Source organism: Triticum urartu, chromosome 3A, assembly GCF_056163025.1.
Source record: "Triticum urartu cultivar PI428250 chromosome 3A, HENAU_Tu73, whole genome shotgun sequence".
NCBI classification, from domain to species: domain Eukaryota; kingdom Viridiplantae; phylum Streptophyta; class Magnoliopsida; order Poales; family Poaceae; genus Triticum; species Triticum urartu.
The window spans coordinates 575,062,403-575,085,664 of NC_141875.1; the positions used below are offsets into that span (position 1 = coordinate 575,062,403).

A 23,262-nucleotide genomic window follows, 5' to 3' on the forward strand; every position below is an offset into this window, starting at 1 on the left:
AGCTCGGCAGAGCGCATCACGGCTGGGCCAGCGAGGTAACGATGTACGCGGAGGTGGTGGTTCGTCGATGTGCGTACGTATCCTTACAAATCAAGGGGATAGGATCCTGTGGTAAACTTCATTGATGCAAATTTAAATTTCCAAAACACGTCAACAAAAATTGTGTGATCCAGGATGATGTTCTTCCTGTTCTACAGGTTCATTCTAATGATTCTTATTTGCGTTCGGTCACAGGATTGTTCTCTCCAGCTGTTCGATTTGCACATACGACAATCGAAGTATGCCTATGTTTGGCCGCCCCTGGCTGCCCCGTTCACAGATATACAGGTCGAATTCTTTGTTCTTTATTGTAGGCCGGTTCATGTGCTTTGACTCGTGATGTGTGTCGGCGCATCTGTTATTTTCGGTCGTAAATGTGCGCTAGCTCATGCCTCTCTTGGGTGATATAATTTTTGGGGGGTTTCTCATAAACTGCAGTGTATGTGTTATGCAGATGAGCAAAAACCATTCAGGTTATGCATCCACCCATCAGGTTCTCTATTATACTGCAGGAGGAAATCCTTTCTTATTGACCCTTCAAGTGGTAGTCTTTTAGAGGCAGCTTTCGTGCTTCTCCCTTACGCTGAAACTGCATGCAGAGTCTGAGTTCATGGAGTGCCTTTGGCCTTCAGAAAGAAGAAGAATAAATGCTTCGTCGTTGATCTTTCTTATGTTCCTAGGTGCATTGTTTTAGGTTATGCCCTCATATGCAGAGATGGAAAATCATACATTTTGCATCCAGCTTTCAATGAGAATAAATTGAATTTTGTTTCGAAGCTTGCCGATGAATCAAGAATATATCTTCGAAAGCTGCTTCTTTTTTGCAAGAAAAAAAAAAGCTGATTTAAGCATCATTGTAATTCAAAACCTACACAGTATTTATTTCTGCATTCATTTGAAGGTGAGAATATACTGAGTTCAATATCGAGTGTCGATCCATTGTTTTTCTGCAGGTAAGTATTATTTTTTATTTCCTAAAAAGGATTTGAATATCATTTGATCTGTTATTGACTGAGGATCCGCATCTTGTACAGTATATTTTATGGTTTCTCCTTTATTTAGCTCGGTCCTAAAATGTACATATGATTTTAAGGAGTGCATTATGCCAATGGATTACTGCATTTTTATGTTAGTTTTTAGACTATTTGAATGTAAGAACTATACAGAATCTCTTTGACAATCTACGGCAAATCATTTTCTGCACAGAAAATTCAGTACATGTTTCTATGAATATCTGCAATACATGAAGTATAATTTGTTCTTATATGTTGGCATGCCGATTGGTATTGGCAACCTTGCACGCATGTTTTTAAAATGCTTAATCCAAAGCGCCACTTCTGTAGTAAATACGCTGAACTTTGATTTAAATAACTAAATGTTGGTTTGCCGAAGTTTTCTTGTGACTGAATTATGGAACTTCCATTGTGCAGTTTTTACATATGGTCATGCAGTCACTTTGGCTATTTATGTAACAATACATTGTCCAGTTTGCAAGGCGTTCTGTCTATAGGTTCTTCTATACTTATCTTGTGTTTAACAGGTTTGACTGTTGTTCCTCTACTATACAACTTCATCTTTTAGTATCGACCAATACTTCATGGTCAGTACATGGTTCTTCAATACCGTGGTAACAATTGAGGGAAATATTATGATTCTTTGGGCTTTATGTTGTCTTACCATACTATCCAATAAAAATGATTCTCTTCTTCAATACCTGTCTAACCACCTCTGACATGTTATTTGCTGGCTTAGTCTGTACTCTTTTCACAGAGAGGTGTCGAGTTGTGATGCAAGGTTTTGCCATGTCGTTGGTGAAAAGATATCGACATCGAAGACTATATACTCGGATCGCATGGCATGTTTGGGAACCATGGCTCTACTACTACTACACATCCACCTTCCGTTGTAGTCATCTACTGAAATTTAGTCAAAATCGATATTTGTAAGTTGAAAATTTCTTTTTGGTGGGCTACAAGAATGGAAGTTGTGCGGGAAGAGATTGTTGTTATTTAAGGCCAATTATTGTTGTTGAGTCACTTCATCTTTCTCTTGCTGGTATGCGGTTATCCTCATGATAGCTGGTATGCGGTTATCCTCATGATAGCTGGTATTGAAAATGCAACTACCTACCCAAGCTTAGCAAGCATTAACTATTTTTTGTCTTCATAGTTCACTTTTAATCTTCATATTGCAGTATTTATTCAATTATTTAATTTAATGGTCACACTGCAGTATTCCTTGGAACTCTAGCCTGACTTGTAGGTGAGTTAGGTATCTATTTCTAATTTCTGGGATGTCCGCTAAGCAACCAAACTTATGCTGGGAGTGACATTCTTGTTGGCTTTCTATTTGAAGAAGCTCGCCATGTACACCACAGGTCAGAGTGGTTGTTCCCCTACTCCATAGAGATGTGATACTCAGCGGCGTTGGTTGAGACGATGACGACAAAATAGAAAGATAATTATGAGAAGTTGGACTTGTAAGAGAATTATCATATTACTAACAATATATGTAGATCTTGAGTAGATAGAAACATTAAATAGTGATTGTAACCAAGAACTGAATGTAGACGGTGAGATGTATTACTATATCAAGAATTATTAAGAGGTGGTGAAATTCTCACGACTTTCTTGACATAAAAGATGGTAATACTTCCAAGGTAAAGAAGAACAACTGCTGGGTAGCAAGGGTCTCAAGGTATAACACAAAACATGAACAAGTTTGTGTTGAACGGAAGGCAATAAAGTGGTCGATGATACACGAATCATCAAGGGACAAGGATGGTATTACCCATCAAGAATTCAATTGATATCCTGGAAGACCTCAGAATGTTGATGATGATCACGACACATTTGTCGAGAGGTTTCAAGAAGATGTAACCGATCGGCGATGACACCAAGCCAACGGAATGATGAAGCGCAAAGTTATTAAAACCATGGGTACGACACAAACTCGAAATCAAGTTCGTTGTTCAAGGAGAAATGATATGACGAGGAAGATCGATGTAAGATTAGCTCACCATCGAAATTTTTGCTCCGAGAAGGACCAGGTAGCACAGTTAAAATTTAGCACAAAAATGATATAGCCAAGCAGGCTAGAAATGACGTGATCGAGTTCAACTCATAAGTAATGAAGGTTACCAAGATTTGTTTAATCGCAGTGCAGGCTTGAGTCAGTTATTGGTGTCTTTGAGTGTTTAATAACTCAGAGCCCGTGAAAATTTGGAATCAATGAGAATGTAGCACTTGATGAAGAACTCATAATAAGTATGCAGTTCCATGATAATCTCGAGATACCAGGGGGTAATACTCGACGACAGATCAAAGTAGAGGTTGGACTAGGGTAATGCTCTGCAGAAGACAAGTGCTCAAACTTGCACGAGAAATGGAATCAAGGAGAAACATGGTCGGAACCACGTCCACAGATACAATATGAACTTATAACAAGGGGATAATTATTTTAAGAGAAGCTTCCATGATAAGGTATACATCGTTTCCATGGGCATGAACACAGGGTTCAAGGTCGACTCCCTCTTCTCCAATGCCTAACCTTTCATTCCCTTCTCATTTTCAAAGAAGTTGCAGTGTTGAAATTTTATCTGGCGAAGCACCAGAAGAGTATGACTCGTGAAAACTTTCGGGTTCACACGGTTTTAGAGAAGGTATAGGTTCAACCCATCGGGGCATCTTAGAAACATATACCACAAACTTCAAGAGTAAATATCACCAGCTCGAAAGTAAAGCATGGTTGACAAAGCAGAGGATACAATTTACCAAAGGCATTTCATACCCACGGAAAGGCTCACAAGGTTATTGAATATGAAGGACACTGTCGGATAATAAATTCAACAAAGGATCTGAAAGTCCATAACGGAGCTGATGCGAGCACCAACACACAATCAGAGGAAGAAAACAATGCAAGGGCATTGGCTTATAGAAACAACTGACTAATCCAAAGCTCAAACGCAAAGGAATTATGATTTCCAAATCAATGGATCAGAAGCAAACACTCTGATTAAGGATGGATAAGTTGAGTAAGCATAGGGGTACAATCGACGACAATTGGATTGGTCAAGATCCAGCTCATGTTTAAAATGACATCTGAGCCGGAAGGACGAAATGAAGGATCTGATTAAGGATTGCGAGCATTCACAACATATTGATTCAACAGACTCAAACTGATAATGACTAAGGATGCCAATAAGATTACCATACTTATGGGATCAATCATAATGCAAGCGAGTAAGAATTTCAAGAGCAAAAGGCTCCTGAGGATTTTCGGAAGATCGAATGGTATTTTGAAGACTTTTGTGAAACACATGAACAACTGGGGATGAGCGGATACTCGACAAGTGCGAGGACTTATTTGTAGGGGTATTCATGTGGCAAAGAAATGCAAGGCAATAGGCACAAAGTATTCTCGGAACAATAGAGAAAACTTCAGGGTATCCTGTAATAACCGGATCAATGGGGGATGATCGTATGAATGGCAAGTGTAAGTAGTTATTCATAAGGATTTATCGGTGGTCGGGAATAGCAAAAGTGGTGGGCACAAGTCTCGAGAGAATATCGAAGAGTATCTTCGGAATCTTCTGGTGAAGCAGGCGGTCATCGGTAACACAGGGCTCTCCGGTTGGAAGTGATCACGAGATCCTAATGTTAGAGTTAGCAAAATTCATTTAACCCGAATAGAAGGGAGATCAGAGTCCCAGAGTATAGGTCGAGGAACAAAAGATCCTACTACCACCCAATGGCGACGTGTGCCCTTAAGACACACAACCATGTTAGTAAAAGTTTTGTATTGACTAGACTCGACTTCGGCCAAGGAGTATGGAAGGGGATTCCTACAGGCAGTCGGCTCTGATACCAACTTGTGACGCCCCCCTTGATTTGACCGTACACTAATCATACACGCAAACGTGTACGATCAAGATCAGGGACTCACGGGAAGATATCACAACACAACTCTACAAATAAAATAAGTCATACAAGCATCATATTACAAGCCAGGGGCCTCGAGGGCTCGAATACAAGAGCTCGATCATAGACGAGTCAGCGGAAGCAACAATATCTGAGTACAGACATAAGTTAAACAAGTTTGCCTTAAGAAGGCTAGCACAAGCTGGGATACAGATCGAAAGAGGCACAGGCCTCCTGCCTGGGATCCTACTAAACTACTCATATTCGTCGTCAGCGGGCTGCACGTAGTAGTAGGCACCTCCCGAGTAGTAGTAGTCGTCGTCGACAGTGGCGTCTGGCTTCTGGGCTCCAACATCTGGTTGCAACAACCAGGTAGAAGGGAAAGGGGAAAAGAGGGAGAAAAGCAACTGTGAGTACTCATCCAAAGTACTCGCAAGTCGCAAGCAAGGAGCTACACTACATATGCATGGGTATATATGTGTAAAGGGCCATATCAGTGGACTGAACTGCAGAATGCCAAAAATAGAGGGGGATAACTAATCCTGTCGAAGACCCCTATGTTTGATTGCGAGTTCCGGCGGGGTGAGTACCCACTAATGTCTATAAGTGGAGTCCTCTTTTATGCAGGTTTCCACTTTAAGCAATGATTTTAGAATCCGATTCTACGCTTCTGGCAGCCTCCGTCTTGCAGCATGTAGAAGAGAGTCGACTGAAGTCCTCCAAGTAGCATCGCATAGCATAAACCTAACCGATGATCCTCTCCTCGTCGCCCTGTTAGAGAGCGACCATCGGTTGTATCTGGCACTTGGAAGGGTGTATTTTATTAAGTATCTGGTTCTAGTTGTCATAAGGTCAAAGTACAACTCCAAGTCGTCCTGTTACCAAAGATCACGGCTATTCGAATAGATTAACTTCCCTGCAGGGGTGCACCACATTTCCCAACACGCTCGATCCCCTTTGTCCGGACACACTTTTCTGGGTCATGCCCGGCCTCGGAAGATCAACACGTCGCAGCCCTACCTAGGCACAACAGAGAGGTCAGCACGCCGGTCTAAATTCTATGGCGCAGGGGTCTGGGCCCATCGCCCATTGCACACCTGCACGTTGCGTACGCGGCCAGTGAGCAGACCTAGCCTCCCTTATACAAGAGTAGGCGTTCCAGCCCAACCCGGCGCGCGCCGCTCAGTCGCTGACGTCACGAAGGCTTTGGCTGATACCACGACGTCGAGTGCCCATAACTGTCCCCGCGTAGATGGTTAGTGCGTATAGGCCAGTGGCCAGACTCAGATCAAATACCAAGATCTCGTTAAGCGTGTTATGTATCTGCGAACGCCGACCAGGGCCAGGCCCACCTCTCTCCTAGGTGGTCTCAACCTGCCCTGTCGCTCCGCCACAAAGTAATAGTCGGGGGCCGTTGGGAACCCAGGCCCACCTTTATCGGGATGGAGCCACCTGCCCCTTCAGCCCCCATCTCCAAACAGTATCACTGGTAATGTAACAGTGTAAAGTATATAGCATATGCCCGTGATCACCTCCCGAAGTGATCACGGCCCAGTAGTATAGCATGGCAGACGGACAAGAATGTAGGGCCACTGATGATAATCTAGCATCCTATACTAAGCATTTAGGATTGCAGGTAAGGTATCAACAGTTGTAGCAACAATGACAGACTATGCCTCATAATAGGATTAATGGAAAGCAGTAACATGCTACACTAATCTAATGCAAGCAGTATAGAGAAGAATAGGCGATATCTGGTGATCAAGGGGGGGGGGGCTTGCCTGGTTGCTCTGGCAAGAAGAAGGGGTCATCAACACCGTAGTCGTATTGGCGGTCTCCGGCAGTCTCGGGGTCTACCGAAAAGAAATAACGGAGGGAGAATATAATAAATAATAGAGCAATCAAAACATTACAAAGCATAACAAGGCTATACGCAGTGCCGGGGGTGATCTAACGCAGGGATAGGTAATACCGGCAAAGGGGAGAAACATCCGGGAAAGTATCCCGGTGTTTCGCATTTTCGGACAGATGAACCGAAGGGGAAAAGTTACGTGTTCGCTATGCTAGAGATGTGTAGCGGATGAGCGGACCTCGTAATCTTAGCGGATGAGCAATTTTCATGTATAACACTTTTTCATCCGAGTTACGGTTTATTTTTTTATGAATTTTCAAAGTTTTAAAAGATTTTCTAGATTTTCTTATTTATTTTTAATTCAAATTAACAAAGTCAATTTGACTAGTCAAAAGGACATGTGTGGCCCACATGTCATAGACTATTTACCTAAACAAATAAATAAGTCTAACTTTTTTAAAGAGGGGGGGTCCTACATGTCATCTACCACTAGACTAATCTTAGCACTAAAATAATACTACTAGCTAAACCTGGTACTAACAAGGGCCGGCCACAGCCCATCCGGCCACCCGCACGGCACACACACAGCATGCAACGCACGGTGCTAGAGATTAAAACTGTTTTCTGTTAACAAAAGATAGCATTTCGTAATTTTCATAGTATTTAATACATGCATCAAATGAATTTGGTCTAGTAAGATAAAATGGAGTTTGTCAAGTATACTACCCGCACATATTTATTTTAGCTATGTTGAGTTTGTTTAGATCCTGTTTTAAGGCTGTCTAGGGGGCTAACCAGTGCAGTTTTAAAAAAGCTAGCTGCTGCTACAGTAACTGAATGTTACTGTAGCAGCGTTACACTAGTAGCAGCAGCGTTACAGCAAGCAATGGGGCTCGGGGCAGCGATGCAGCAGGTGGGCTGCGGCTAGGCACGCGGGCGAGCGAGGCGCCGGCGCGGCAGCAGGGGCAAGCGGGTGCGCGTGTGGCGGCACAGACTGCAGGCAGAAGGGCCCGGGCGCGGCCACGCACGAGCAGGCGAGCGCGAGACCGCGCGGGCGCTGGCTGGACGTGGCGGACGCGACCGGCGTAGGGCTGCGGTGAGCAACGGGGCAGCAGCAGGGACCACGGGCGCGTGCGGCCATGGCGCGGCAGGCGCACGCGCGGGTGGGCGCGGGGCACGGCCAGGGCCCGGGCTGGCAAGCAGGGGCGCACGCGAACGCAGCCATACGCAGGCGAGCGCACACGGACACGAAGCTTCGGCCATGGCGGTCGGACTCGCGGGGATGACGATACGGCGACGGATCGAGGGGGAAAAGCATGAGAATCGGGGGAGGAGCTCACTGCGGTGTCGGACGTGAGATCGAGGTGGCCGGGGACGGACCGGAGACGAGGCAATCGACGGCGGCGGCCGGTGATGTACGCGTTGAAGACGACGGCGATGGCAAGCGTACGGGGCCTTCCCGGTCCAATCCCATGACGAAGACGAAGCAGGCGATGGTGGTGAAGTTCCTGGGCATCTCCGGGTGGCTTGAGGTGCACGGTGGCCGCGTCAATGGCGATGGTGAGTCGACGACCGCGTCGGGCGTTAAAGGAAAATAAAGGGGACGAGCGAGGGGAGGGGAGGAATGGGGGCTAGGTTTTCAGGGGAGGGGGCAACGCCGTCTTAACCATCGGGGGAGCCGTGGGATGGCCGGCACGTGCCAAGGCGCCATGGATGCCCTCCACGCACTCCCTGCTTCCCTGTAGCTGGAGGTAGAGGAAAATGGAGGTGGGCTGGGCTTCAGTGTGGGGTGATGTGCCAAAGTGCACATTGACTTTAGTTTTCTTAATACTCTTAGCTATTTTGTATTTTCTGCTACTGTTTTGCATCAAGTTGGGCCACCAAATGATTTTTTTGCTTTGAACGAAACTTTGCACATAAATCTAACACAATAGGTAAGAGTGGCACAAAAAAAATTTGGGTTCTATTTGAATTCATTTGATTTTGTTTTGAATTTAAAGGTGATGGGTAGGTGTTGTTGAGTCAATTCAAAAATAGCTAGAGGCATTTTTCGAGTTCCTAATAATGTTGGTTTCTACATGACAATTCCTTAGTGAATATTTGCAGCCAACGAACATTTTTGTTTTACCGTTAGAAGAAATAATAATTTCACTTGGAATTTAAATTTGAATTTGAATCGGGTTTGGATCAAAGTGAGGATTAGCAAATTAACTGCGATGACATGGCAGCATTAGGAGGGGATCGCTGTAGCTTAATTATCCGGGCGTCACAGGTGTGTGTGGAGGAAGGACGAAGGGAGGAGAGAATACCCGGGTTGGAGGCCATATGCGCAGCAGCGCCGGAGTCGAGGTACCAGTCGGATGTGCTGCCCGACGATGATGATGGCCCGGCCGTAGCACTGTGCAGTGCAGCCTGGAGCGACGCCATATCCCAGGTCTACTGCTGTTGAGGAGGCGGGGCAGCAAAGTAGCCATAGCCAGGCGGCGGGCCGCTGGGGGCGTCGTAGCCGTACAGCGGTGTCGACGGCATGGCCATCATGGCCTGCTGATGAGGGGTCCCGGGGCGAGGCCCGAGCACGCCGGCTCCAGGGGCGCGCCAGGCGACGGGCCAAGCCTGAACAAGGCTGGTCCAGGAGTTTGCGCCGGGCGCCGGTGCGGGATAGCCAGGCGGAGGCCGCGGCGGCTGCGGCCAGCAGAGCTAGAAGCCCCCCGTGACCACGTCCACGCTTCTTCCCGTGCCCGCGTCCACGGCCGCCCCTGGAACCCGATGAGTCGACTGGTGGGGCAGCGGGCGCCGGTGCCTGGGGGCGCGCGACGATGAGCGCATGGGTGCTCTGGTGACGAGCCGCCTGCTCGGCACGGAGCTCCTCAAGCAGCAGGAACGAGCGCGTCTCCAGGAAGGAAGGAAGAGGGTCGCGCGACGTGATGTGCGGGATGGCGCCGCCGTTCATTGGCTCTCCACCACCATCTCGCCTGACCTTCTCGATGCGGTCATGCACCCGGAGGACACCGCGGCCGCGGTCTGGGCTGCCGTCGACGCCATCTTCAGGGCCATATATACACTTAAAGAACCACAGCCGTGACTGGGACGTGTGCCACTACCTCTACCACTCGCTCCACTACTGCCATCATCGTGGCCAGTCTATGAGCACAACCGCTCGTGGTGACTGCTGTTACAACACACGCACACGCACAAGCTATATACGCTAACAGTATGTTTAGGCATTCGTGCTCATAACCTCTACACAAATGACGAATTAGCGGTTCGGCGACATGCCATGCAACGAGTCATGAGTCTGTACCGACAATGCTTCTAGGTCTGCCCAAAACTTGGTGGAGTAAATTTACTTCATTAAAGGTTTATTTCATCGAATACTCCACTATTTATTGGGATCGGTTAAAAATGCCCTTAGCAGTCTAAATTTCTTAACTATTGGGATGTGAGACTCCAAGCGTCTGGTCAAACTTTGATGCTAATTTAGACTGTTATAGGGCATCTCCAACACTGACCTTTAAAACGCACACATACATCCGCACATAATTATTCGGACGTAGTTTCTCATCAATCCGGTACCTATCGGTTGGTGGACATGTCCGGACATCCATTTTTTCGCAAATCGGATGCAAACCAGGGTGCTTTGCGGACGTTCAAACCGCTGTCACGTACGCATTTGCCACCCAGACCCTTCCCAAAAACCTCTCGCGCGTGAAGCGGTTGCCGTGCATTCATGCTGGCTAGCACCGCTTCAAAGCGTCGGCCTAGAGTGGACATGACCTCTCACTAGCGCCGTCATTGAAGCGGCGCGCCAACCGAAAGCATCTCCGCGTGTGTTCCAATGCCTGAGACGCTTGACCGGACGGAGCTAGATGATTATGTACCGCATTCAAACCAGCTCCCGCATGTCCGTCTTCCAGCACTAAATAGGCGCGGCGGCCGACTAAACCCACTACAGCGTCCGCATGGTCACAACCCACCGCTTGGCATCACCAGCACCGCTCCAAAGCGCCCCACTACAGCGTCCACATGGTCACAACCCACCGCTTGGCATCACCAGCACCGCTCCAAAGCACCGGCGCTGCATTCATGTCATCCCAAAGCGGACACGACCTCTCATTGAAGCCAACATTGAAGCGGCGCGCCGACCGAGAGCGTCGCCCGGTCTCTCCGCGTGTTCCAAATGTCGGAGACGCTTGATCGGAAGGGACTGGATGACCGTGTACCGCATTCAAACCGTCTCCCATCTGTCTGCCGGCATTAAACAGACGCGGCAGCGAGAAAACCCACTCTGGAGTCCGCATTGACACAACCCGCTGCTTGGTCTCACCGACGCCCATTATTTAACCGCTGACTTCTCGCCCGACACGACCCACACCGCACCACATTCTCCATGACCGTCAACTATAGAGTGATGTGGGGGAACCTCTCGGCGGATCAGAAGCAAGATTTGGTCGGCCTTGCGGCCGCCTGGTAGTCTCGTTGTGGGCGACGGGTATAGGCCGGCTTGCAGGCGAACTTGCCAGAGGCGAGTGAGGACAACATGACGATACAGGAGGTCCCATGACGAGCCGCCCCCCCCCCCCCCCCCCCCCCGCCCAAGTCCTAGTTCAGCGCCGTCATGATGAAAAAGTGGTCGGAGTTGCCCGTGTCGGTGTTCTGGCAAGGTAGGAGGACCAACACCACAACCTCCATCTCATTTCAACAATCAGCTCATGGAGGGGTAAATCACCGGTGAGGAGGCAACGACGATGTCTTCACGGCCAGGGTCACAGAGGATATGGGCTTCCTGGATGGGCAGCGGGCGATATACGAGTACATTTGCAGCGCCGGCGACATCCGCCACGAGTGATGGTGGCTGCACATCCAACGGGTGGAGAGATACACCCTCTTCGCGGAGCTCCACACGGGTGCGGACGAAGGGGTGGCGCAGGCGACCGCGGGCGTCCCCAGCTCCATGTGGGTTGCGCCGCCACCGCGGTTTGAACCCCGCCGCAACGACCACGAGGTCAGCCCATCCACGTCTGGAGAATTTTTAGTCTAGGTTAAAAAAAGTTTTATCTACTTTTGTTTAGTTAAAACATGTTAAAAATGTAACGAATTAATTGATTCAGTATTAATGAAAATTTTCCAGTTTGCATGAAATTTGTTTGGTTTGTTCAAATTCCTTTCGAAATGTGTCTGGATGTTTGATGTCTAGGATTGGATGGTCGGCTCCGTATCACTGTCTGTGGAAGCATCTGCAGATGGATAGCATGTCCGTTTAGGGGTTGGTGTTGGAGATGCCCTTATGTCTGATATTCTTATGTCCTTTTTACTAGTCCTTTAGAGGAATATCAAGTTGTAAAGATGTAACTAGAGATGAAGACTTTGTAATTACTTGTTATCTAATATGCTATCATTATTAATGAACAAAGTTGGATTATTTTTCTCAATATCATTTAGGCCTAATTTGACAAAAGCAAGTTTTGACCCGGATATATTCTCATCTCATCTTATATTCTCTCTCCTATGTATGTTCCAAAAGTTGCAAAACAACCCAAGGTTGTTCATCAAGACATAGCATTATATTTGAAAACTTTGATCCAAGTATAATCATATAAGTCCTATTAAGTACCTCGCGGCCATCACGTCTTTTGGTCTACATCGATGACTTCCCGGCCCTTACTTTTACAATCTTCTTGGTTTAAACAAGTTTGTTCCGCCGAGACGGAGGTCCAGAGGCAACAACAAGCTTTGCTCACAGCACGTCGTTGATGGATGCAGTAGGAAGAACGCTAAGAATTTGGAAATAATTTTCTTTTTCTGTAAGGGTGTGTTTAAAAAAGTACATGTGATACTTAATATATGGCATTAAGCCTTTTCACAAAAAAGTAAAAAAACCATAATCATATGAGTCCTATTAAATTTAAAATTAGTCTATGGCTAACTAGTGTATGTTATCCAAGGACTAATTTTGTTTTTCCTTTCTATGATTCATCAAATCACATATTTCCATAAATTTTTGCAAGTGTATATATTTACACTACCATCTTAAGTATTGATTTTTTTACTACAAATGTTTCTTATATTATTGAAGTATGCAACTACGAGAGAATATAGTATGTGAATCAACCTAGCTGGGAACGCCCCTCCCCCTAGGAAAAGCTATATATAGTAAGAGTATATCCAACCAATTTTTTTGGTGCGTTAGCTTATGAAATGTAAAATACAATTGTTTATCGCTAACACAAGTGTCGCTAACACAAGTATTGGCTAGCGTGTAAGCCGTGATTCCTTATTAAAGGCATTGTATTTGAGTGGTGTGCCCTTTTGTTAACTCACAGGTCGCTCACCTAGTGGATTGATTCACGGTCATAAGATTTGTGGTAGGATTTTTAAGATGTTCCCGCAAGACATGTCCTATGTAGATTGCACATTGTTCTTTTTTATCAAACTAATTTGTTCGGCATCAATGCTTAGCTTTGTGTACAATAATAAATAATTTATAGTGTGTGCATCAATTCATGCATGGGCAGGAGGTTTATCTTCCTTTTTTTTTCAAAAAAGAACTTTGTCTAAAGTCCCACTCAACCTGAAATTCGGGCTCTCGAGAGATGCAAATACAAGTTTTCAAAAGAAAATGATCGTGTATTTAAAAAATGTTAAATGTGTATATGAAAAATGTTATGATGTCCACAAGGAATCTTGAATGTGTACCGAAAAAAGTTGACATGTCTTCAACAAAAAAGAGCCGATGAAAATCTACGAAGAAACTAAGAAAAATGAAGAAACCCACTAAAACTCAAAAGGAAAAACAAAGAAACCCGAGAAAAGAAAATGAAAACTGAAGAAAACCAATGTAGAAGAATGGGAACAAAGAAAGCCGGGAAAGAAACAAAGAAAAACGAAAAAATCCCATGAAAATCAAGAAAGAGACGAAGAAAAATGAAGAAAAAAATAAAGCATAAAAATCAAGAAAGAAAAGAAAAACCGTGAAGGAAACAAAGGAAACTAGTGAAAAACAAAGAAACATAAAAAAAACCCGATGAAGAAACGGATAAAACCAAAGAAAACAAAAAAAAATCGGACCAAACCTGTGCACCGTGCGAGACTACGATCAGCGGTCGTCGAATGTACAACGGTCGAGAAAAAAAACCCAAACAAACATGCCAGTCCAGCTACAACAAGGAGAGCCGAAAGCTTAAGGCAAGACGGAATGATGCCTCGCTGTAAGCGAGATATAGTCCTGGTGTGATGGACACAATGAGCTATCAACAGGAGCACCAGGGCGCATCTAGGTATCGCTTCCCGAGCGCAGTGTTGCCTGCAGCGCTCCCTAAATGTGCCAGCCCAGCGCATTTTTTCCTTTAGTACTTTTACTTATATTTTTTTTAAACACAGTACAGACGCAAGCGCTCATGTATACACGCATACACTCACATCTTAATCCTATGAACACCTTGAAAAGACTGAACCGGCATATCATCTTGAAATTAACGAAGTCACCGTAGCCACCTCGTTGTCGACGGAAACGTCTTCTCTGAGTGAATGCGCATCGCCGAAAATCCTGAAACAAAACCAGAAATAAAAGCGAGCACTAGGACTTAAACCCTGGTGGGTTGAGAATACCACAGTCCATCTAACCATCCAACCACAGATTGGTATATTTTTTGAATAAAAGAGAATTATTTATAATTTTAAAACAACCATCGCTCGTTTGAAAAATGCTAAAATAGTGTAATATTTTCTGATATCGTAACTTTTAAAAGTGCTGATAGCATTCAAAAATATGTACATGGCATACTTAATAAATGTTTACGCATTCCAAAAATTGTTCCTGACAATTTTCAAAAAGCATCTATACATTGAGAAAAAATCCACATAGTCTAAAAAAGTCATTTCAAACCATTTAAAATAATGTATGCAACATTTTAAAAAATGTCCAGACAATCAAGAAAGATTTTTGTGATATATTTGAAAATGCCTATACAAGGTAGAGATATGTTTGTGTAGTTTCAGGAAATGTTCAATGTGTATTTAAGAATTCTTTAACATGTATTTTCAAAAATGTGTATCATGTATTTGAAAAATGTTCAACGTGAATAAAAATTTGTTCCACGAGTATATGAAAATGGTACAATGTTTATTGAAAAACTAGACATATTGATTTCCTTTTCAAAGAAAACCATAAAAATGTAAAAGGAACGCAAAAACTAGAAAAAGGAGAAAACTGACATAGAAAATAAACAATTGGTTCTCAGAAACAACTAAGAAAAGCCGACAGAAACCGACTGCCAAGAAGCCCTATTTGGCCGTCCCATCTAGCTTCGCCTACTGCGAGATGGTACGGAGGCGAGGTATAACATTGGGCCAATACCTATTTGGCGCTTAAGGCGCTGTTTTCTTTTTCTTTTCCCAACTTGGTGCACACATCTCGTGATCGCTAATTAAGAGGTACCTCTTGCAAAGGTTACTTTCACCTTTTGAGACGCTGAAAAATGGTGCGTTGCAACCGGGCTATTTGTCATAATCTGTGAGTTTTTTTTCTTCATAAATTTGTTTTTTTCAAAATATTGTATCTTTTGAATCATGCTTCCAAATCCTGAACCATTTTCACCATTGGATTTCACGTCGACATCTTTAAAACTAAATCTCGTGTTAATAAATTTTGACAAACTTTCTTTTTCATTGAAAACTAGTAGAAAAAATCAGAGCCGGAAGCACAATTTTTTCATCACTTTTTTTCCTTTTCGAGAGGCAGAACCATGCTTCTCACGGAAGCAAATCTGTACCTTCACAGGAAGAAAATTTGTGCCTCTCGCGAGAAAAAATAATGCATTTTTTCCTTTCTGAAGAGGCATAGTTGTGCCTCTCGGGGAAGCAAATCCGTACATCCACGAGACACAAATATGTATCTCTCGTGAAAGTAAAAAAAATGTGTTTTTCCTTTTTCGAGAGGCAAAACTATACATCTCGCGAAAGAAAATTTGTGTCTCCATGAGAAGCAAATCTTTGTTGCTTCTCGTGGAAGGAAAAAAAATGCTTTTCCCTTTTCTGAGAGGGACAGCATTGCCTTTTGTGGAAGTAAATCCGTGCCTTCCGTGAAAGCGCTAAACATGAAAAATGCATAAAAAATAGGAAAATAAAATCTTTATAAAGCGTCCATCACATAACATGTCATGGCGGCTGAAAGCGCGCCAAGTGGCGCTCTTAGCTCATCAAAAGCGACCCATGCGGGGCTCCCGCAAGCATACCCATTGATTGGTTACTCTCCACACGTCCTTCTGTCCAGGGCTTGGCCCATTTACCTTTTTTCGAGCTTTCAAAAATTATGCATGCAGTGACAGATATTCGAAGTCCAACCGTGACGTTTTGTTCCTGAAAAATTAACCAACCGAGACAGCTAATTTCACATGCTATATGATTTTTATTTATTTTCTGCACATGCATGGTCTGCTTTTCTTCTTCTGGTTTCGTTTTTCATTTTTTACTTTTCATTTTTATAGATATTTTCATTTTCTTAATTCATTTTTTTCCAAATTCTCGTACCTTTATAAAATCCACAAACTTTGTTAAAATCCATAAGCTTTCTTAAAATTCTTTTTTTTAAATTACTGAACTTTTTCGCCATTCTTTGACCATATCTTGCAAATTCCTGAATGTACATGTGAACCTTTTGTCAAATCCGAGAACATATTTTCAAATCCATGAACATTTAAAAATTCAAGAATTTTTCAAATCCGTGCCCACAAACTTTTTTCAAGTCCGAGAATGTATTTTTGAATACATTTTTCATTTTTTTTCAAATCCACGAACTGTTTTCTCAAATCCGTGAGCTTTATTCAAATCCGAGAACGTACTTTAGAATGTGCAAACAAATCCATGAATGTTGTAAAATTCAATAACTTTTTTCAAATCCATGAACCATTTTCAAATTCATGAATGTTTTTCAAATTTGTGAAACTTCTTTCAGACACACAAACTTGTTGTGAATCCGTGAAATCTACAAACTTTATTTGAATCCGAAAAATTCATGATCTTTTTTCGACATTCTTGAAAAAAATTGAATTCACAATATTTTTTCAATTTGTGAATGTTTTCAAATTGATGATTTTTATATCCCTAAATAATTCACAAAAACATTCTCAAAGCCGTGTTTTTTAGTTTCGCGGAGTTTTTTCATATCCTCAACACTTTTTCCAATATATGACTTTTTCATATTTAGAAATTTGTTTAGAAAAGTTCATGATTTTTTTCGAAATCATGAACTTTATTCGGATGCATGAATCTTTTCCAAATCCATGAACTTTCCTTTTCAATTTTTGTGAACGTTTTCAATAGTCAACGACCAACAACCAAAAAGTCAGTGGTCAATGTTCCACAGATGAACTAATTTACGAAGCCGCCGGTTCAGGGTTCACCAGGCTTAACTACTCTCTTTATCCTAAAATAAGTGTCTTGACCGTAGAGCAACTCTAGCAGATCCCGTAAAACGCTCGATAGGCAAAAATTCTGACGAGTATGCGGGCTCGGGCTAATTTTCCGTCCAGAACAGAGCCCGCATACTTGCCCGGACTGCAAAATTTTTTGCCGCAGCCCGCAAACCACACGCCCCGAGCACTATAACTGCGGTTCCACAACTAGTTTGTGGGTCCAAACCCTACCCCCCCCCCCCCCCGCCGCCGCAAGCCACCCGATTCCCCTTTCCCCTCTTCACATTTCTCGTCGCCGGCGACCACCCGCCCCGCCTCCAGCTACCATGTGAGCCAAATGTGGAGCTCCGGACGCGGCTCCGACCGCAGATCTGGCGGTGAGAGGGACCCGGAGCGCGAGCGGTGCGTCCGTGTCGGGGAACGTAGCAAAAACAAAAATTTTCCTACTCGTTTCACCAAGATCCATCTAGGAGTTCATCTAGCAACGAGTGATTAGATGCATCTACATACCTTTGTAGATCGCGAGCGGAAGCGTTCAAAGAACGGGGTTGATGTAGTCGAACACGACGTGATCCAAATTACCGATGACCAAGTGCCGAACGGACGGCATCTCCGCGTTCAACACACGTACGGAGCGGATGACGTCTCCTCCTTTCTTGATCCAGCAAGGGGGGAGGAGAGGTTGATGAAGATCCAGCAGCACGACGGCGTGGTGGTGGATGCAGGGCGTCACAGTAGCAGGGCTTCGCCGTGTACTACGAGGGAGAGATGTAACAGGGGAGAGGGAAGCACCAAAGGCTGAGGTATGAAGTCCTCCCTCTCCTCAACTATATATAGGAGGGCCAAGGGGGGTGCGCCAGCCTAGGAGATCCAATCTCCTAGGGCCGGCGGCCAAAGGGAGGTTTCCCTCCCCTCCAAGGGCACCTAGAGGTGCCTTCCACCATTGGGACTCTTCCCTTAAGTGGAACCCTAGGCGCATGGGCTTTTGGGGCTGGCGCCCTTGGCCCATCTAGGCCAACGCGCACCCCCTACAGCCCATGTGGCCCCCCGGGACAGGTGGCCCCACCCGGGGGGCCCCCGGGACCCCTCCGGTGGTCCCGGTACAATACCGATAACCCCGAAACTTGTCCCGATGGCCGAAACAGCACTTCCTATATATAATTCTTTACATCCGGACCATTCCGGAACTCCTCGTGACGTCCGGGATCTCATCTGGGACTCCGAACAACATTCGGGTTACTGCATATACATATCTTCACAACCCTAGCGTCACCGAACCTTAAGTGTGTAGACCCTACGGGTTCGGGAGACATGCAGACATCACCGGGACGACTCTCCGGTCAATAACCAACAGCGGGATCTAGATACCCATGTTGGCTCCCACATGTTTCACGATGATCTCATCATATGAACCACGATGTCGAGGATTAAACAACCCCGTATACAATTCCCTTTGTCAATCGGTATGTTACTTGCCCGAGACTCGATCGTCGGTATCCCAATACCTTGTTCAGTCTCGTTACCGGCAAGTCACTTTACTCGTACCGTAATGCATGATCCCGTGATCAACCACTTGGTCACCTTGAGCTCATAATGATGATGCATTACCGAGTGGGCCCAGTGATACCTCTCCGTTATATGGAGTGACAAATCCCAGTCTCGATCCGTGTCAACCCAACAGACACTTTCAGAAATACCTGTAGTGCACCTTTATAATCACCCAGTTACGTTGTGACGTTTGATACACCCAAAGCACTCTTACGGTATCCGGGAGTTACACGATCTCATGGTCAAAGGAAAAGATACTTGACATTGGAAAAGCTCTAGCAAACGAACTACACGATCTTGTGCTATGCTTAGGATTAGGTCTTGTCCATCACATCATTCTCCTAATGATGTGATCCCGTTATCAATGACATCCAATGTCCATAGCCAGGAAACCATGACTATCTGTTGATCAACGAGCTAGTCAACTAGAGGCTTACTAGGGACATATTATGGTCTATGTATTCACACGTGTATTACGATTTCCGGATAATACAGTTATAGCATGAATAAAGACAATTATCATGAACAAAGAAATATAATAATAATACTTTTATTATTGCCTCTAGGGCATATTTCCAACAGTCCGGTCGGACGGCGCGAGAAAGCGCGGCACCCGGAAGTGGACCAACCACGGGATGTCGCCGCCGGCGAGCTTCAACCGCCGCGAGACGGAGGAGTACGACCGCCGACGCGCGTTCTTCTCCTCCGCGAGGTCTTCCTACGCCGGATCCTCCTCTTCCTCCGGCACGGGCTTTCTTCCTGTGAAGAGGGAGTGGTCGGAGGACGAGGAGGAGCCGGAGGAGCCGGCGCCGTTCGCCTTCATCCCCGTGAAGGAGGAGCCCGAGGAGCCCGCTCCGCTCGACCGCCGCGGAGTTGTCGGACCCGAGGACTACGTCGCGGACGTCGACGCCGTTGCGGCCGCCATCACCGAGCGACGCGTGCGCGAGGAGGCAGAGCGCCAGCGCCACGCCGAGCAGCTCGAAGACCTCGAGTGGCGGCTGGCGATCGCCGCCAACGAGAATGCCGAGGAGTGGCGCCGCATCCGCGCGGAGAAGGCGGCGAAGTACGTCGACCTGTGCAGATCTGGCGAGGAGGATTGAGCGTCGCTCGACCTCCACGGCGTCCTCCATTTTGCCACGACCTCGTCGCCGTCAGATCCGACCCTCTTTAGTACTAGTTAACCTAACATGTAGTATGATCTATGCTTAATTTGTTGATCATGTAGTATGTATGAACTTTGTAGTATGCGATGTGATGAACTATGTTTGTGCAATTTCTCCCGCGAAAGTGTTTTTTCAAATTATGCAGTTTTTTGATACGGGTTCTGCTCGGCCGCGCTAGTTTTCGACCCGCAAACACGATCTTCGTGAAATCGCAAACACGTTTTACGTGTCGAATTTTTACGGGGTCTGCTAGAGTTGCTCTTAGTATAACTTTATACTTAGTACAACTTTATACTCAGTACAAAATTGAACTTTCTACTTAATACAAAGTTAAGACACTTATTTCGTGACAAAGAGTACTTTTTTTTAGACAAAAATGAACCTTATCTTTTTTGTTATAACAAGAGCGAACCTTACCTACTACTCGAGTGGATGAAACCAAAAGTCAGGGAAACACTATTGGGCCGCAGCTCATAGACCGATCGACGCGAGGGCGAATGCGAAATCACAGTTGTGACAAGTGGCGTACTGTATGTTCGTCAGTTGTCGTAACCTGAGAATTTTTCTTTTTTTCATAGATCTGTTTATTTAAAACGTTTTATTTCTTAAACCATGCGTCCAAATCTTAAATCGTTTTCATCGTTGGATTCCTCGTGTCGAGATTTTCAAAACTACATCCCATGTTGATAGGTTTTTTCATGAAAAAATCCAGACAAAAAAAACCGACCCGGGAGCACGTGGTTTTTCCCTTTCCAAAAGAGGTACGTCCGTGCCTCTCGCTGAAGGAAAAAAATAGAAAACGTGTTTTTTTTCGTTTCCGAGAGGCACGGCCGTGACTCTCGTGAAAGCACAACCGTGCCTCTCGCGAAAGCAAAACCGTGCCTCTCGCGGAAGGAAAAAAACACGTTTTTTCTCTTTTCCGAGAGGCACGGCTGTGACTCTCGCGAAAGCAGAACCGTGCCTCTTGCAAAAAAAAATAGAAAACATATTTTTTTCTTTTCCGAAAGGCACAGCTGTGACTCTCGCGAAAGTACAACCGTGCCTCTCGTGAAAGGAAAAAGACAGAAAACACGTTTTTTTCCGTTTCCGAAAGGCATGGCCGTGACTCTCGTGAAAGCACAACCATGCCTTTCGTGGAAGGATTTTTTTCTTTCAAAAATCACCTTTTTTTCGTTTACGAAAAACACGACCGTGACTCTCGTGAAAGAATAGCTGTTCCTTTCACGGAAGCAAAAACAGTGACTCTCGTGAAAGAAAAAAATACGTGTTTTTTTGCATAATTTTTTTTCTATTTTTTTGACCCATAAGCTGAGAAAGATGGGTAGAAAATGGAAACGTAAGAAAAAGCCGAAAAAACCCATTTAAAAAGCCGAAAACTTGTGCGAAAAAATTAAAATAATAATAATTCGGAGGAAGCGTTCAGAGCGCGACACATGGCAGGCGGCTGAGAACGCTCCAAATGGCGCTGATCGTTGCGAGGCTCCCGAATAAGCGCTCGTTAACTAGTTGCTCTCGGATCACTGGGATTCAGGGCGTGTGATGAGCTGTATAGTCATCCAATTCCTATTCGGGCTCAATGCACCAGTTAAAGGCTATTTGCTAGTTGGCGCACACCCTCCCCATCACTGCGTAGGAAATGGGCTGGCCTATGTAGCATGTAGCGATTTTTGTGTGGTAGTTTTTCCACCACGGTTTTGTGAAGTTTCTGGGCTTCTGGCTGTTCTTTTGGTTTACTATATTTTTTAGCTAATTTTTCCCTGGCTTTTGTTTCACCGGATTTTGTTTGGTTTGTTGGTTTTTGTTTTTCCCCTTTTCTAGTTTTCTCTCTCTGTTTTCTTTTTCTATTTATCAATTTTAGTATTTTTTTAATTCGTGAGATTTTTAGTAATATTTATTAACTTTTTAAAATTTTCTAATTTTTTAAATCTGTGAACTTGTAAAATCTATAATTTTTTTGAATTCAAGATATCTTTTCAGATATATGAAGGTTTTGAAATTCGTGAACTTTCTTCATTTTCATGATTTTCTTTGAAATTCACAAACATTTTTCAAATCTGTGAACTTTTTTGTATTCATGAACTTTTCTTCAAATTCACGCACTTTTAATTATTTGTGAATTTTTTTCAGATATGTGAACTGTTTTTGAATTCATGAACTTTTTTTAAATTTAGAAATTTGTTTTCGAAATTATTGAACTTTTTTCAAATTCTTGCGCTTTATAATGAGGCGACGTGCGAGTGCTACAAACTCTTAGTTAGCGCTGAGGGCGCTAATTTTTCTTGAGCAGAAATTTGTTATTCCTCAAAAAGCAAACTATTTTTTCGAAAAAAAACATTGGCCAGAGTCCTCCTTTGTTGCCACATGGGCTGCCGACGGACTTTTGAGTTCCTCGAACAGAACCACACAGTACAAAAACCGTCGGTGAACCAGCCAAAATCTGTGAACTTTTTTGAATTTATGAACATTTTTCAAATTCATGAACTTTTCTTCAAATTCACGCACTTTTTATAGTTAGTGAACCTTTTCCAGATCCATGAACTGTTTTTGAATTCATGAACTTTCTTCAAATTCATGAACTTTTTTCAAATTCATGGACTTTTTTCAAATTCACGCACTTTATAATGAGGGGGCGTGCGAGTGCTACAAACCCTAGTTGGCGCTGAGGGCACTTCCAAAAATTCAGCAGTCAATGTTCCACAGGTGAACCAATTCATGGAGCCGCTAGTTCACCAGGCCCCGAGCAAACCTTAACTACTCCTTCTGTCCCAAAATAAATGTCTCAAGCTCAGTACAATTTTGTACTTAGTACAAAGCTAATACACTTATTTTGGGACGGAGGGAGTACATTTTTTTGACAAGAGCGAACCTTACCTTTTTTTAGTAACAAGAGCGAACCTTACCTACTACTCGAGTGGATGAAACGAGAAGTGAGGGAAACACTATTGGGCCGCAGCTCATCGACCGATCGACACGAGGACGAATGGGATTCCGGGCATGTATAAATCCGATTCCTATTCGGGCTCAACGCGCTAGTTAGAGGCTATTTGCTAGTTGGCGCACACTCTCCCCATCACTGCGTAGGAAATGGACTGGCCTATGTAGCATGCAGCGTTTTTGTGTGTGGAAGTTTTTCCACCACGGTTTTGTGAAGCTTCTGGCTGTTTTTTATTTTCCTGTTTTTTTGGTTTACTCTATTTTTCTAGCAATTTTTCCCCTGGCTTTTGTTTCACCGGATTTTGTTTGGTTTGCTGGTTTTTATCCCCCCCCCTTTTTCTAGCTTTCTTTTTCCATTTTCTTTTGCCTTTTCTCTTTATCAATTTTTGTATTATTAA

At 44.4% G+C, this 23,262-nt stretch overlaps 1 long non-coding RNA gene across 1 annotated transcript; it reads right to left on the minus strand.

Annotated features, from left to right (window-relative positions):
• Nucleotides 1-4,990: 4,990 nt before the first annotated feature.
• LOC147980585 (uncharacterized) lies at nucleotides 4,991-8,526 on the minus strand. The gene is made up of 3 exons (XR_015598550.1): nucleotides 8,151-8,526; nucleotides 6,740-6,811; nucleotides 4,991-5,313 (listed from the first exon to the last, which is right to left on the minus strand). It is a non-coding gene; the product is annotated as an uncharacterized LOC147980585 (long non-coding RNA).
• Between the last annotated feature and the right edge of the window lie 14,736 nt (nucleotides 8,527-23,262).